The 15273-nt window shown below is 35.9% G+C and overlaps 2 pseudogenes; both read right to left on the bottom strand.

Annotated features, from left to right (window-relative positions):
- Positions 1-1122: 1122 nt before the first annotated feature.
- LOC120211623 lies at positions 1123-9676 on the bottom strand (annotated as a pseudogene).
- A 4596-nt stretch (positions 9677-14272) lies between these two features.
- LOC120211622 lies at positions 14273-15273 on the bottom strand (annotated as a pseudogene).

The following is a 15273-nucleotide window of genomic DNA, read 5'->3' as shown; positions in this document are numbered from 1 at the left end:
TATTTTTTAAATTAAATTATTTAATAATACTAATATTTATATTTTTCCTTAAAAAATATAATATAATATTTTCATGTACTTAAAGTTCGAGTTTAAGCTTCAATTGAGCTAAGGCTAAGAATGTTTTGAATTCAAGATTTTTTTAACTCGAATCAAACTTCAATTTTTAATTTCAAGTTTGATTCAAGCTTGACAATTTTAAGCTCATGAGTTTTCAAGTCAGGTATCAAGTAGGTCGTGGGCTTTCAAGTTGTATATTAAGTAGCTCGTGAGCTTTCAAGTTGAGCTTCAATTTTTTATTTTAAATTTGAGTCAATTTTAAGCTCGAGAGCATACGAGTCGAGTCAAACTTAACTTTAAACTTTTCAAGTCGAGTCAAGCTCAATAATAATCGAGCTTAACTCGACTTATTCACGACCCTACTCCTTGATTTATGGAATTGGTACATAGACCCGAACTTGTCAATGTCATTGTTTGTGTCTAATAACCATGTCATATATTTTAATTTCTTGTGTATTAGTTTCATGTTCAAAATCAAATTGTTTAATCTCTACCTTTTGCTCAAATTTGCCCTTTATGTGTTTCTCTAAGCATGGTTTAAGGAGAAAATGTGGTTAATTGAGACCAATATCGTTAAAAACGGATAATTTCAACTAAAATAATAATTAATTGGATTGAAAATCAATTGATGTAATAGTGTAGTTATTACTAATGTTTTTGGTGTTAAGTGGCAGATTCGTCGATATTAGGGGTGTAAAAAAATCCGATCCAATCAATTTGATTAAAAAATTTGAGTATCTTATATGTTTTTTAATTTTTAAATAATTCAGAACGGATATTCAAATTAGATATGAGCGGATAAATTTTAATTTCAGATTATTCAAAAATTTGATAAAATGAGCATGCAAATTTTGGATAAATTATAGAAATAGCCCCTAAACTTTTATGGTGCTTGCATTTTAGTCACCCAATTTTTAAAATTTGTAATATAATCATTGAACTTTTAATTCGTTTTCAGTAAGGTCCCTGACGTTCCCTTCCGTTAGTTTTATCTAACGTGGCACGTTAACTTCGTTAACTCTTCTTCTTCATCATCTTCTTCTTGAGCTTAAACCCATAACACTAAGGAAGAATGCTGATGACAGTGGAGTAGAGCAAGAGAAGAATATAATTGCCTCCTTTTTTGATGAACTGCAACCCATTTTCATTGGAATATAGTTCCATAAATCTCATGAACCTATCCCATTCTCGGGGAGTTTGCATTATGAATTTTGCTTCAATCCCTACAGGCTTCCCGTTCACAAATTTGGCATTTACATCAACCGCGACTGAAGAACTCCTTCCTCATCAATCGTGTAGAATTCAGTAATGTCACCGACTTCACCGGACGAGTGGAATACGGAGGGTTGATTGAATCTGAATATAGCCATACCATTTGTACCATCTCTGGACTTGGTTAACCTCACATCCTGTATTGTCTGTTCATCAGTTCCTTGAATGAACTGAATTTTCGGTTTCACCATCATTACTGTAGGTCCACATTTCCTAGAGTTCCATGTCGTTGGCGATAACAGTGACTGAGCCACCCGTAAAGATTGCCATTAAAAAGCGAATTCGAGCTCCGGGTGAGCAAACGAAGATGGTATTCCTATAATACATTAAAAAACCATTAGACAAGCTCATCTAAATACAATAAACTTATTACCAGAAAGCCGCTAATAAGCATGTTTAAGAATATCAGTATACATTTCATTAGCAAAATCTAAAGATACACATAAACTAATACATATTGGACAAGAGAAAGCACTGAGTCAATTGAGATGGCCTAATTCTAGTCATTTTTCACAATGAGTTCTCTCTTCAATCTTCATAAACATAAAAGAAGAGTAAACCAGTGCAAGAAAATTGGGTGGCCAATGTACCAAATCTATAACCGAGAGGCTAAAAAGTTGCAAGGAACCAATGGTTCATTAACCCTTGAAATTAGAATACATAAGCTGTTAGGAAATAAACGAGTACAACAAGTAATTTCCCTATAACTGGTAATCAGAGTTTTTGGCCGTGAATTTTGTCAATTTTTTGCGAGGTTACTATTAACGTGAATAGTGAATTTCGTGAATAGTAAAATTTTGTCGGCGATACGAATTTGTCGACGGAGGTGTTTTAATACATGGTGGTTCGCAAGAATTGTCAGAAACGATCCAAACGAAGCCAGATTCGAGTGGGAGCGATGGCTGCAGACGAAGGGAAGGTGAAAATTGAAAAGTTCGATGGTGCGGACTTTGGCTTTTGGAAGATGCAGATCGAAGATTTTCTGTACCAGAAAGATCTATATCAACCTCTCTCGGGAAAGCAACCAGAGGGCATGAAGAATGAAGATTGGGCTCTTCTCGACAGACAAGCCCTCGGAGTTATCCGACTGACGTTATCCCGCAATGTTGCTTTCAACACAGCAAAGGAAAAGACCACGGCGGGTCTTATGGCGGCTCTCTCCAGTATGTATGAGAAGCCATCAGCCTCAAACAAAGTGCACTTAATGAGGTGATTATTCAATTTACGGATGACGGAAGGGGCATCGATGGCACAACACCTAAATGAACTCAACACAATTACAACCTAGTTGAGTTCAGTGGAAATTGAATTCGATGATGAAGTTCGAGCTTTAATTATCTTATCATCTCTACCAGACAGTTGGAATGCTACTGTTACAGCAGTTACCAGCTCGTCGGGAAATAGTAAATTAAAATTCGATGATGTTCGGGATTTGGTACTGAGCGAAGAAATTCGACGGAGAGAATCGGGTGAAGCATCGACCTCCTCAGCCTTGCACACGGAGTCCAGAGGGAGAACTTCAGAAAGAAATTCAAATCATGACAGATCGAAATCCAGACGGGGAAAATCCAGAACGGGAAAGAAAGATTTTACCTGTTATAATTGTGGCAAGAAGGGTCACTTTAAAAGAGATTGTCGAGCACTGAAGAAAAATATCGGCGTACATGAATCTACCAACGTGACAGAGGAGACAGGTGATGCCATTATTCTAAGCTTAAACAGTCCGATTGAATCATGGATCTTGGATTCAAGGACATCTTTCCACTCCACCCCATGCCGAGAAATCATGAAAAATTATGTCAGTGGTGATTTTGGGAAGGTTCATCTAGCTGATAATGAAACCTTGAAGATCGTCGGAAAAGGAGACATCCGACTAAAGTTGCCAAACCAGACCACCTGGACGTTGAAAGGAGTGAGACATATTCCTGGCCTCAAAAGAAATATGATTTCTGTTGGATAGCTTGATGGAGAAGGATATAGTACAACCTTTTCAGGCTGTGAATGGAAGATTACCAAAGGAGCACTCGTCATTGCTCGTGGTAAGAAAATTGGTACTCTCTATATAACCTCAAATTTAGAGAACATCATTGTAGTAGCAGATGCTGATGGAAAATCAAACCTATGGCACCAAAGGCTTGGCCATATGAGCGAGAAAGGGATGAAGACGCTTTTGTCAAAAGGGAAGCTGTCGGATCTAAAGAATGTAGATGTCGGACTATGCGAGGATTGCATCTTTGGCAAACAAAAGAAAGTCAGCTTTGCAAAGATTGGAAAGACACCCAAGGCAGAAAAGTTAGAGCTGGTTCATACTGATGTATGGGGACCATCTCCAGTTCCATCTCTTGCAGGCTCACTATATTATGTCACCTTCATCGATGATTCTACAAGGAAGGTGTGAGTTTATTTTATGAAGAAGAAATCAGATGTCTTTGATACCTTCAGAAAATGGAAGGTCATGGTGGAAAATGAGATTGGCCTGAAAGTCAAGCGGTTGAGGTCTGATAATGGAAGAGAGTACAAAAATAACAGATTCAAAGATTTCTGTGCAAGCAATAGGATCAAAATAGAGATAACAGTTCCCATGACACCACAACAAAATGGTGTAGCAGAGCGCATGAACATAACTCTGAATGAACGTACCAGAAGCATGAGCATACATGTCGGATTGTCCAAATTTCTATGGACCGAAGCTATCAACACTTCTTCTTACCTGATCAATCGTGGGCCCTCAGTTCCCTTGGATGGTGGAATACCAGAGGAAGCTTGGAGCAAGAAAGAAATAAACCTTTCACACTTAAGAGTGTTTGGTTGTATTTCTTATGTACATATAGACTCTACTGAAAGAAGTAAACTTGATGCAAAGTCCAACAAATGTGCCTTTGTTGGTTATGGCGGTGATGAGTTCGGTTACCGATTTTGGGACTACGAAAATCGGAAGATCATCAGAAGCAGAGACATCATTTTCAATGAGAATGTGATGTACAAATACAGGGCAACCATAGAATCAAGTAGCTCTAATACCGAAGCTGAAACAAAAGAATTTGTTGAGTTCGAGGAGATTTCTAGAAATGATGTTCATATCAATCCTGAAGCATTTCAAGAAGAACCGGGCACATCAGAACTGAGACGCTCCTCCAGAATTCCTAAACCAACCCAACGGTATTCTCCTTCTTTGCACTACTTGTTGCTGACTGACAATGGTGAACCAGAGTGCTATGATAAAGCAATGCAAGTGGAGGATTCAGTCAAGTGGGAGTCTTCCATGAAAGATAAGATGGACTTGCTTATGTCAAATCAGACATGGGAATTAGCTGAATTACCACCAGGCAAGAAAGTGCTCCACAACAAGTGGATTTACAGGATCAAAGAAGAGCACGATGGGAGCAAACGCTACAAAGCAAGATTGGTTGTCAAAGGCTTTCAGCAAAAAGAAGGTATTGACTACAATGAAATTTTCTCTCCAGTTGTAAAACTGTCTACAATCAGACTGGTGTTGAAAATTGTAGCTGCAGAGAATTTACATCTTGAGCAGTTAGATGTAAATACAGTTTTCCTTCATGGTGATTTGCAGGAAGAAATCTATATGAGGTAGCCAGAAGGCTTCATAGAGGCAGGCAAGAAAAACCTGGTATGCAGGTTGAAGAAGAGCTTGTATGGTCTAAAACAAGCTCCTAGACAGTGGTACAAAAAGTTTGATAGTTTCATGGGTAGCAGTGGTTTTACCAGATGCCAAGCAGATCATTGTTGCTACATCAAGAGGTTCGACAATAGCTTCATTATTTTATTGTTGTACGTTGATGACATGCTCGTTGCAGGCTCAAACATGCAAGAGATCATAAACTTGAAGCAAAAATTGTCGAAGCAGTTTGCAATGAAAGATATGGGTGTTGCAAAGCAGATTCTTGGGATGAGGATCAAGAGAGACACAAAGTCGGGGACTTTGATGTTATCACAGGCTGAGTACATCAACAAAGTACTCTCCAGGTTCAACATGCAAGATGCTAAACCAGTAAGTACACCTTTTGGTGTTCATTTCAGACTCTCCAAAGACCAATCACCAAAGACGGAGGAAGAACGTGCACACATGGTGAAGGTGTCGTATGCCTCAACAATTGGAAGTCTGATGTATGCCATGGTTTGTACCAGACCAGATATTGCTCATGCAGTGGGAGCTGTTAGCAGGTACATGAATAATCCGAGAAAGATACACTAGGAAGCAGTCAAATAGATCCTCAAATATCTTTGGGGCACTACAAACAAAGCACTTTGTTTCAAAGGTGGAGATACGATACTGACAGGCTATGTAGATGCTGACTTAGCCGAAAATGTTGACATCAGAAGGAGCACTACAAGGTATGTCTATACTCTAGGAGGTACTGCAGTGAGTTGGGTTTCTCAACTACAGAAGATAGTTGATCTCTCCACAACTGAAGCAGAATATGTCGCTGTTACGGAAGCCAACAATGAGATGGTTTGGCTCCAAAGTTTCTTGGAAGAGTTAGGCAAGAAACAAGAAAACAATGTCTTGTATTGCGACAATCAAAGTGCTATCCATCTAGCAAAGAATCCGTCTTTTCATTCCAGGATGAAGCACATACAACTGCGATATCATTTTATCCGGTCTCTTCTGGAAGATGGGATTTTGAAACTTGAAAAGATTAGTGGAGCTCAAAATCTGACAGACATGTTGACAAAGACGGTGACTACTGATAAACTGAAGTTGTGTTCAGCTTCAGTTGGCATGCTAGAATAAAAGACCAGAAATGTTGCTGCATTGATCAAGGTGTGAAGACAAATTAAAATCAGTCTTCAAGTGGGAGATTGTTGAAAAATAATAAAAGCACATGGGCTGCTAAAGGTCAAGCAGCCGGCTGCTGGTTTTTTATTATTATTTTGTAATAGGGATAATTACAAAATTGAGTCATTGAACTTTAGGGTATTTACAAGATTATCCCTTAAGTTTCAACTATAAATACCCTAGCTCATTTAGCTTCAAAATCATCCAAAAATCATTTATTGCTTTCAATACTAGAGAGATTTCTTGTGAGTAGTGAGTGTTTTGTAAACACCTGTAAATTTTCTCTCTTAGTAAAAGATCTGCAGCAGTCCGGAGACGTAAGCACAATTGGCTGAACTCCGTTATCAATTTTTTGGGTATTATTTTTCCGCTTTTATTTTGCATTCTCACTAAACTGCTTATAGGGAAAATTGGGTGGCCAATGTACCAAATCTATAACCGAGAGGCTAAAAAGTTGCAAGGAACCAATGGTTCATTAACCCTTGAAATTAGAATACATAAGCAACCACATTATAAAAGGAGTTGAAAAATAAAGAAATACCTGAGAGAGAGACGGGTTGGTTGAGCAAAGAGCGAGAGACAGGAGAGGCCAAAGCCAAAGACTGAAGAGTTAAAGAATAATTTTGTGTGTTGGGAGTGATGGATGTCTACTAAGTACTAATCACATAACATGTATTTTTTAATATATTTCTAAGATAAGTTTTAAATATATATTTTATAATATATTTTTAAGATAAGTTTTATTGATGTCTACTAAGTACTAATCACATAACATGTATTTTATAATATATTTCTAAGATAAGTTTTAAATATATATATTTCCAAGACTAATTTTAAAATTTAATATATGTAATTTTATTCGCCTCTAACATTTTTTTTATTTCCCAGATTTGATCAATTATATTTTGATAAATATATATTATCCCGTTTATCAAGAATTTATCTTGAAATTGTTTAAATATGTTTTATAAGTACAAAATATATTGTATAAAGTCACAAAATATTAAATTTAATTTTTTATCAAATTAAAGTTATATTTGGATCCAGATACTCGGATATTCAATCTAAAATTTAAGATATCTGAAAATTTTGTGACTTTATACAATATATTTTGTACTTATAAAAACATATTTAAACAATTTCAAGATAAACTTGTGATTAAATAAAAAAATTATAATTCTTCTAATATGTAATTAGCTTCGATTGCAATTTTTATCAAATATATTTTTTGTCAACAATGTAATACATAACGAGCTTGGTGCGATGATTAGGTGTTATTTAACTAAATATTACTTTTGTAAACTATATAACAAACAGTTAAGCAAAACTTTATTACTAAGTTCCCAAGTCTAAATCTCTTTAAACTCATTTCAGGCTTTCCTTAATTTTCACTGATATAACGATGACATGTGTTATCACCTTATTAGAGAGTTATATTTATTAAATTATTTATAATTATAATAAGGACCAAACTGATAAGATTTGTAAATATTGAAGGTTAAATTGATTGATTATTTTTAAATTATGATCAAATTGATAGAACATATAAGTTTTAGGGGTTAAAATCGTTATTATACATGACATCATCATCATCATTTATGAAACTTTTTAATGACTAATGATGAAAATAGGAAAAAAATGTAATGTTAGTGTCTAAATTTGTAGAAAAATAGTCTAATGACCAAAATAACAAATTTAATAGTTTGATGACCAATAACGTAGTTTACCCTTTTAAAGAGAAGAATGGGTGGGTTTTGATCTCCCAAAGAAAAGAATAAATAGTGGGATTTTACATTCCATCCAATAATAATACAATTTCCACTAAGATTAGGTGAACGAGGGGTGACATTGCCTTCCATATTGTGAGGTTAATACACTCCCAAATGACTATCAATAAATACTCACATTTCATTTTCAACATGATTAATTATGAACATTAATGAAGTACCACTGCTAACATTGTTCTATATGTCACCTACTTCCGATCGTGATCGAGGCTTTACACTCACTAATCCATTATTCTCTAAGTTTTCAGTTGGATATTTTTAAATTTAATTATCGGTATCTAATATGATGACCGATTAATTCGAATCAAGTATTGTAGAGATTCATTATAAAGGCTGGGAGAATCCAACTTGCTCTATTGACAATATCAAGATTCAAACCACTAATATTATTCATAAGCACTAGTACCCTATTTTGCTAACTAATTGATTGTTGGTAAATTTTGAGGATTCTATTTTATATTTAATATCTGACTTGAAAAGCTTTTGAGTAACTCAAAAAATAATATTTTTAATTTTAATTATTAAATTAAATTATTTAATAATACTAATATTTATATTTTTTCTTTAAAAAATAAAATATAAGGTTTTCATACACTTAAAATTCGAGTTTAAGCTTCAATCGAGATAATGCTAAAATAATAATTAATTGAATTGAAAATCAATTGATGTAATAGTGTAGATATTAATAATGTAATTGGTGTTAAGGGGCAGAATCATCGTTAGTAGGGGTGTAAAAAAATCCGCTCCAATTGATTTCATTCAAAAATTCGAGTATCTTATATGTTTTTTAATTTTTTAGATAATTTAGATCGGATATAAAAAATCAGATATTCAGATTAGATATTGTTGTGGAATTCGGGTTAATTTTCACCAATAATAACAAATTCACCTTGAAAACTATTATCTAGGTGACTAGTGTGAAAACGATTGTACTAAAAATCACCCCAATGTAGATTCTCAGGAAAAAGTGAAGGGGTCACAATGGTCCATCTTAAAACCCACTATCCTTAGACATAACTACCAAGAAAAGTAATTTTAATAGGACAATAATTAACAACAACTATACCCGACAATAGCTATTAAATAGACATAAAAGAGAACACCAAAATTTAACGAGGTTAGGCCAAAATCATGCCTACGTCCTCGAACATTACTAAAATAATATTTCACTAATAGAAGAAATATTACAAAGAGAGAGAAAGAGTACAAATAGCCTTTAATATAGAAGAAGGCTTATATTTGTGGGATGCTCAACTAAGGAGGAGGAAGGCTCTATTTATAACAAAAGAATTTCTCCTCCTCCTTATACAAAACCAATGTGGGATTCAAAATTTGCCAAAAAACCAACAAATCTCCACCTTGGCAAATTCACACATCTCTAAAAAATCCAATCTTTAGTAGTGTCTGCAAATTCATATTTCAATTTGTAACAATATTGACCAAGTCTAAACAATGTTTAAACTTGACCGCAGTTACCACTTTTGTCAACATATCAGCAGAATTCTCAGTGGTCCAAATCTTCTGGATTATGGACTCCACCTTCTTCTAGAATCTCTCGTACAAAGTGATATCGAACATCGATGTGCTTCGTCCTTGCATGGTAAACCTGGTTCTTTGCTAAATGAATAACACTCTGACTGTCACAGTGCACTTTGATGTGCTTCTGTTCCATTCCCAATTCACCAAGCAACCCTTGAAGCCAAATTGCCTCCTTCACAGCCTCTATAACTACCATATACTCTGCATCTGTAGTTTCCATATACTCTGCCTCTGTAGTAGACAAAGCCACTGTTGACTGTAAGGTGGAATTCCAACTAACTGGTGCTTTTGCAAATGTAAACACATAACCAATAGTTGATCCGCGCTTGTCCAAATCACCTGCATAGTCTGAATCACAATACCCAACTACACACTGGCCATCTTGTTTGTCATGCTGAAAGACCAAACCAACATTTACGGTGTTCAGAATATACCGCATAATCTATTTCACAGCTTGCCAATGTTCCTTTCCAGGATCATACATATACATGCTCACAACCCCAACTGGCTGTGAAATATCGGGTCTCGTACACACCATTGCATACATCAAGCTACCAACAACACTTGCATATGGAACCTTTGACATGTATTCCCGTTCTGCATCATCCTTAGGTGACATGGATGCACCGAGCTTGAAATGATGAGCGAGAGGTGTACTAACTGGTTTTGACTTCTTATTCATGCCAAGACGTTTTAGTACCTTCCTCAGATATTCTTTCTGAGACAAACAAAGCATCCCCAATTTCTTATCCCTTGATATCTCCATGCCTAGAATCTTCTTCGCTTCACCAAGATCCTTTATCTCAAACTCCCTGTTCAATTGAGTCTTTAGTTTCACAATTTCTGTCTGACTCCTAGAAGCTATCAACATATCATCAACATAAAGAATAAGATATATATAGGATCCGTCTTGTAGCTTGCATAAATAAACACAATGATCATATTTGTTTCTTGTGTACTTCTGCCATATCATAAACTTGTCAAATCGCTTGTACCACTGCCTTGGAGATTGCTTCAATCTGTACAACGATTTTTCTAATTTGCACACCATATCTTCTTTTTCAGCAACTTTGAATCCATCTGGATGAGTCATGTAGATTTCCTCATCCAAGTCTCCATATAAAAATGCAGTTTTTACATCCATCTAAACTAGTTCCAAATCCAATTGCGCTACCAAAACAAACAAAATTCTGATGGAGGAATGTTTTACAGTTGGAGAAAATACTTCATTATAATCAACTCCCTCCATTTGAGCGTAGCCTTTAGCCACCAATCTTGCTTTGTAGCGGATGTTATTCTTGTCAGGAAATCCATCTTTCTTTGCATATACCCACTTGCACTCAATTTTCTTCTTTCCCTTCGGAAAACTAGCTAGTTTCCATGTCTGATTCTTTTGAAGGGATTGCATTTCTTCATTCTTGGAGATCCTCCACTTTTTATGTTCTGAACTTTGGATTGCTTCATTAAAAGTGGTAGGAACGCCATCAATTGCAATTGGTGATGCAAAAGAGACCATATCAGCATAACGAGCAGGTTGTCTAATGGTCATATTTCCCTTTCTGAGTGCAATTGATTCATGTTGCTGTAGAGGTTCTTGGGTCTGAACTTATTCTTCATATGACTCTTCTTCATCTGACTCTTCTTCTACCATAGGAGAGTCAACAACAGTTTCCTTACTGGCTGGGACAATTCTGCTTCCTTCAAACTCCACCTGTTTGGGAGTTCCATCTGTCTGCTCCAATTTTTCTAAAGCTAACTTTCTCAACATGGTAGATTCATCAAAGGTAACATCCATGCTGAAGATTATTTTCTTTGTTTCTGGACACCAAAGACGATAGCCTTTCACACTAGAGGTGATCCCCATAAAGATCGTATTCTTTGCTCTTGGATCCAACTTTGATTCCTTAACATGGTAGTATGTAGTGGAACCAAACACATGTAAGGAATAATAATCTGTAACAGGTTCTCCAAACTATTTCTCTAATGGTGTTTTACCACCAATAGCAGTCGATGGTAAGCGGTTGACAAGGTGACAAGCATAGACCAAAGCCTCAGCCCAAAATTCTTTGCCTAACCTAGCATTAGACAACATACACCGAACCTTCTCCACTAATGTCCGGTTCATACGCTCTGCCACCTCATTTTGTTGCGGTGTATATCTGACAGTGAAGTGCCTGACAATACCTTCTTCTTCACAGACTTTCAGAAATTGATCATTTTTGTACTCTCCACCATTGTTTGTACGGAGACGTTTGATTTTTCTGCCTGTTTGAGTCTCCACCATCTTTTTCCATTTAAGGAAAAATCCTAGCACCTCATCCTTTTTCTTCATTGTATACACCCACTCTCCGGGAAAAATCATCAACAAAGGTGACATAATAGTGTGTTCCTCCCAATGAAGTTGTCTTGGAAGGCCCCCATACATCTGAATGAACATAATCTAAAATACCTTTAGTATCATGGATTGATGTTCCAAATTTCACCCTCATCTTCTTCCCTTTGATGCAATGCTCACAAAAAACTAATTTGCAAGCACGAGCACCATTCAATAATCCTTGATCTATCAGCAATTTTAAGGATTTTTCACTAACATGCCCCAAGCGCATATGCCATAACCTAGTTGCCTCTGACTCCTGTTCATCAGTAGAAGCTGCCACTACTGCTGTCTCAACAATTATACTACCCAGAAAGTAATACACATTGTTTCTTTTTCGGATTCCCTTCATTATCACCAGTGCACCAGAGATAATCCTCATAATCCCATCTTTTGCCCTCATTTCTAAACCTTTTGACTCTAAGGTTCCCACAGAGATGAGATTTCTCATTAAATCTGGAACATAATGGACACTTGTTAAGGTTCTGATTGATCCATCCTGATTCCTCAAGCGAATTGAACCAATCCCAAGTGTGTCAAGAGGGGAATTATTTGTTGTGTAGACAATTCCACCTTTTAGTTCTTTAAAATCAAAGAACCATTCTCTAGTAGGGGTCATATGGTGGCTACAAGTTAAATCTAACGGCCATGAACTGGAATAGCTGGTTGATGGCGTAGCAGCGAATGCGAAATCTGAATCTGCATCATCATACTCGACCACATTTGATTTTGAGACATCCTTTCCTCTTTTAGGTTTGCCTTTATTCTTTAGTCTGGGACATTCTTTCTTCCAGTGCCCCTTTTCTCGACAAAATGCACATTTATCTTTGCTCAATCTGGACTTTGACTTCGATCTCCCTCTCCTTCATTTATTCTGACTCTTCGAACGGCCTCTAACAACAAGAGCTTCTTCTTCGACACTTGTGTTTTATTTTTTGTCTTTCTTTATTAATTCATAACTATACGAGGCAGCTGTTACTTCACTGAGATACACATCAACCTTCCCATGAATTAGAGTAGTTTCAAGATACTCAAACTCATTAAGAAGTGATCCCATCAACATCAGAGCCAAATCTTCATCTTCAAAATTCTTGTCCATATTTATCAGATCAGTCACCAGCTGATTAAAGCTAGTAATGTGATCATTCATAGTGGTACCTGATACATAGTTGAAGCGGAACAATCTCTTTTTCATCTAGAGCTTGTTCTGACCGTTTTTCTTCAAAAATTTCTCCTCCAGTTCCTTCCACAATTTACTTACAGAAGTTTCCTTAGAAAATGCATACTTCTGCTCTCTAGAAAGACATGATCGAATAGTACCACATGCCAATCTATTGATCCTCTTACATTCTTTCTCCTTAACATCATATGGTTTCTCTCATTCAATAGCAATGTCTAGACCCTGCTGAAATAGGGCATCTAGAACCTCACTTTGCCACATGCCGAAATGACCGGTGCCATAAAAAATCTCCACTGCAAATATAACATTTGTCATAGCATTTCTTGCCAAAATTGAAGATGAAGAAGCTGTTGACGTCTGCCATTTATGCTACAAATTCCATTTAATAGCTATCAATGCGGAATGCCAATTAGCCCAAGGAAATTTTTTTCTGATGTGGAAGATCAGCCTAAGCCGCAATCACATAGCATACTAAAATAAACCAAGAGCTCCGATGCCAATTGTTGTGGAATTCAGGTTAATTTCCACCAATAATAACAAATTCACCTTGAAAACTATTATCTAGGTGACTAGTGTGAAAACGATTGTACTAAAAATAACCCCAAGGTAGATTCCCAAGAAAGAGTGGAGGGGTCACAATGGTCCCTCTTAAAACCCACTCTCTTTAGACAGAACTAGCAACACAATTAATTTTAATAGGACAATAATTAACAACAACTATACCCGATAATAGCTATTAAATAGACATAAAAGAGAACACCAAAATTTAACGAGGTTAGGCCAAAATTATGCCTACGTCCTCGAACACTACTAAAATAATATTTCACTAATAGAAGAAATATTACAAAGAAAGAGAAAGAATACAAATAACCTTTAATATAGAAGAAGACTTATATTTGTAGGATGCTCAACTAAGGAAGAGGAGGGCTCTATTTATAACAAAAGAATTTCCCCTCCTCTTTATACAAAACCAATGTGGGATTCAAAATTTGTCAAAAAACCAACATATATGAGTGGATAAATTCTAATTTCAGATTATTTGAAATCTGATAAAAAAATGAGCATTTAAATTTTAGATAAAGAATGTAAATAGCCCCTAAACTTTTATGGCACTCAACTTTTAAAATTTACAATACAATCACTGAACTTTTAATTCATTTTCAGTACTTCCGTTAGTTTTATCTAACGTTGCACGTTAACTCCTTTAACTCTTCTTTTTCTTTTTAATCTTCTTCTTCTTCTTCATTTTCTTCTTCTTGAGATTAAACCCATAAAGCTATAACACTAAGGAAGAAAGCTGATGACACTGGAGTAGTGCAAGAGAATAGTATAATGTCCTCCTTTTTGATGAACTGCAAACCATTTTCATTGGAATATGGCTCCATAAATCTCATGAACCTATCCCATTCTCGGGTTCGCACTATGTACTTTGCTTCAATCCCTACAGGCTTCCCGTTCACAAATTTGGCATTTACATGAACCGACTGAAGAACTCCTTCCTTATCAATCATGTAAAATTCAGTAATGTCACTGACTTCACCGGACGAGTCGATTACGGAGGGTTGATTGAATCTGAATATAGCCATACCATTTGTACCATCTCTGGACTTGGTTAACCTCACATGTTGTATTGTCTGTTCATCAGTTCCTTGAATAAACTAAATTTTCGGTTTCACCATCATTACTAGCTATAGGTCCACATTTCCTAGAGCTCCATGTCGTTGGCGATAACAGTGACTGAGCCACCTGTAAAGATTGCCATTAAAAAGTGAATCTGAGCTTCGATGAGCAACCCAAGATGGTATTCCTATAATACATTAAAAAATACATTAGACAAGCTCATCTAAATATAATAAACTTATAACCAGAAAGCCGCTAATAAGCATGTTTAAGAATATCAGTATACAACTCATTAGCAAAATCTAAAGATACACATAAACTAATACATATTGAACAAGAGAAAGCACTTAGTGAATTGAGATGGCCTAATTTTAGTCATTTTTCACAATGAGTTCTCTCTTCAATCTTCATAAACACAGTGCAAGAAAATTGGGTGGCCAATATACCAAATCTATAACCGAGAGGCTAAACAAGTTGCAAGGAACCAATGGTTCATTAACCCTTGAAATTATAATACATAAGCAACCTCATTATAAAAGGAGTTGAAAAATAAAGAAATACCTGAGAGAGAGAGTGGTTGGTTGAGCAAAGAGCGAGAGAAAGGAGAGGCCAAAACCAAAGACTGAAGAGTTAAAGAAGATAT

The sequence above is a fragment of the Hibiscus syriacus genome, unplaced genomic scaffold, assembly GCF_006381635.1.
Source record: "Hibiscus syriacus cultivar Baekdansim isolate YM2019G1 unplaced genomic scaffold, ASM638163v2 tig00109978_pilon, whole genome shotgun sequence".
Classification (NCBI taxonomy): Eukaryota; Viridiplantae; Streptophyta; class Magnoliopsida; order Malvales; family Malvaceae; genus Hibiscus; species Hibiscus syriacus.
Note: the sequence above shows the minus strand (reverse complement) of the source record. Positions and strands in the feature narration are given on the sequence as shown.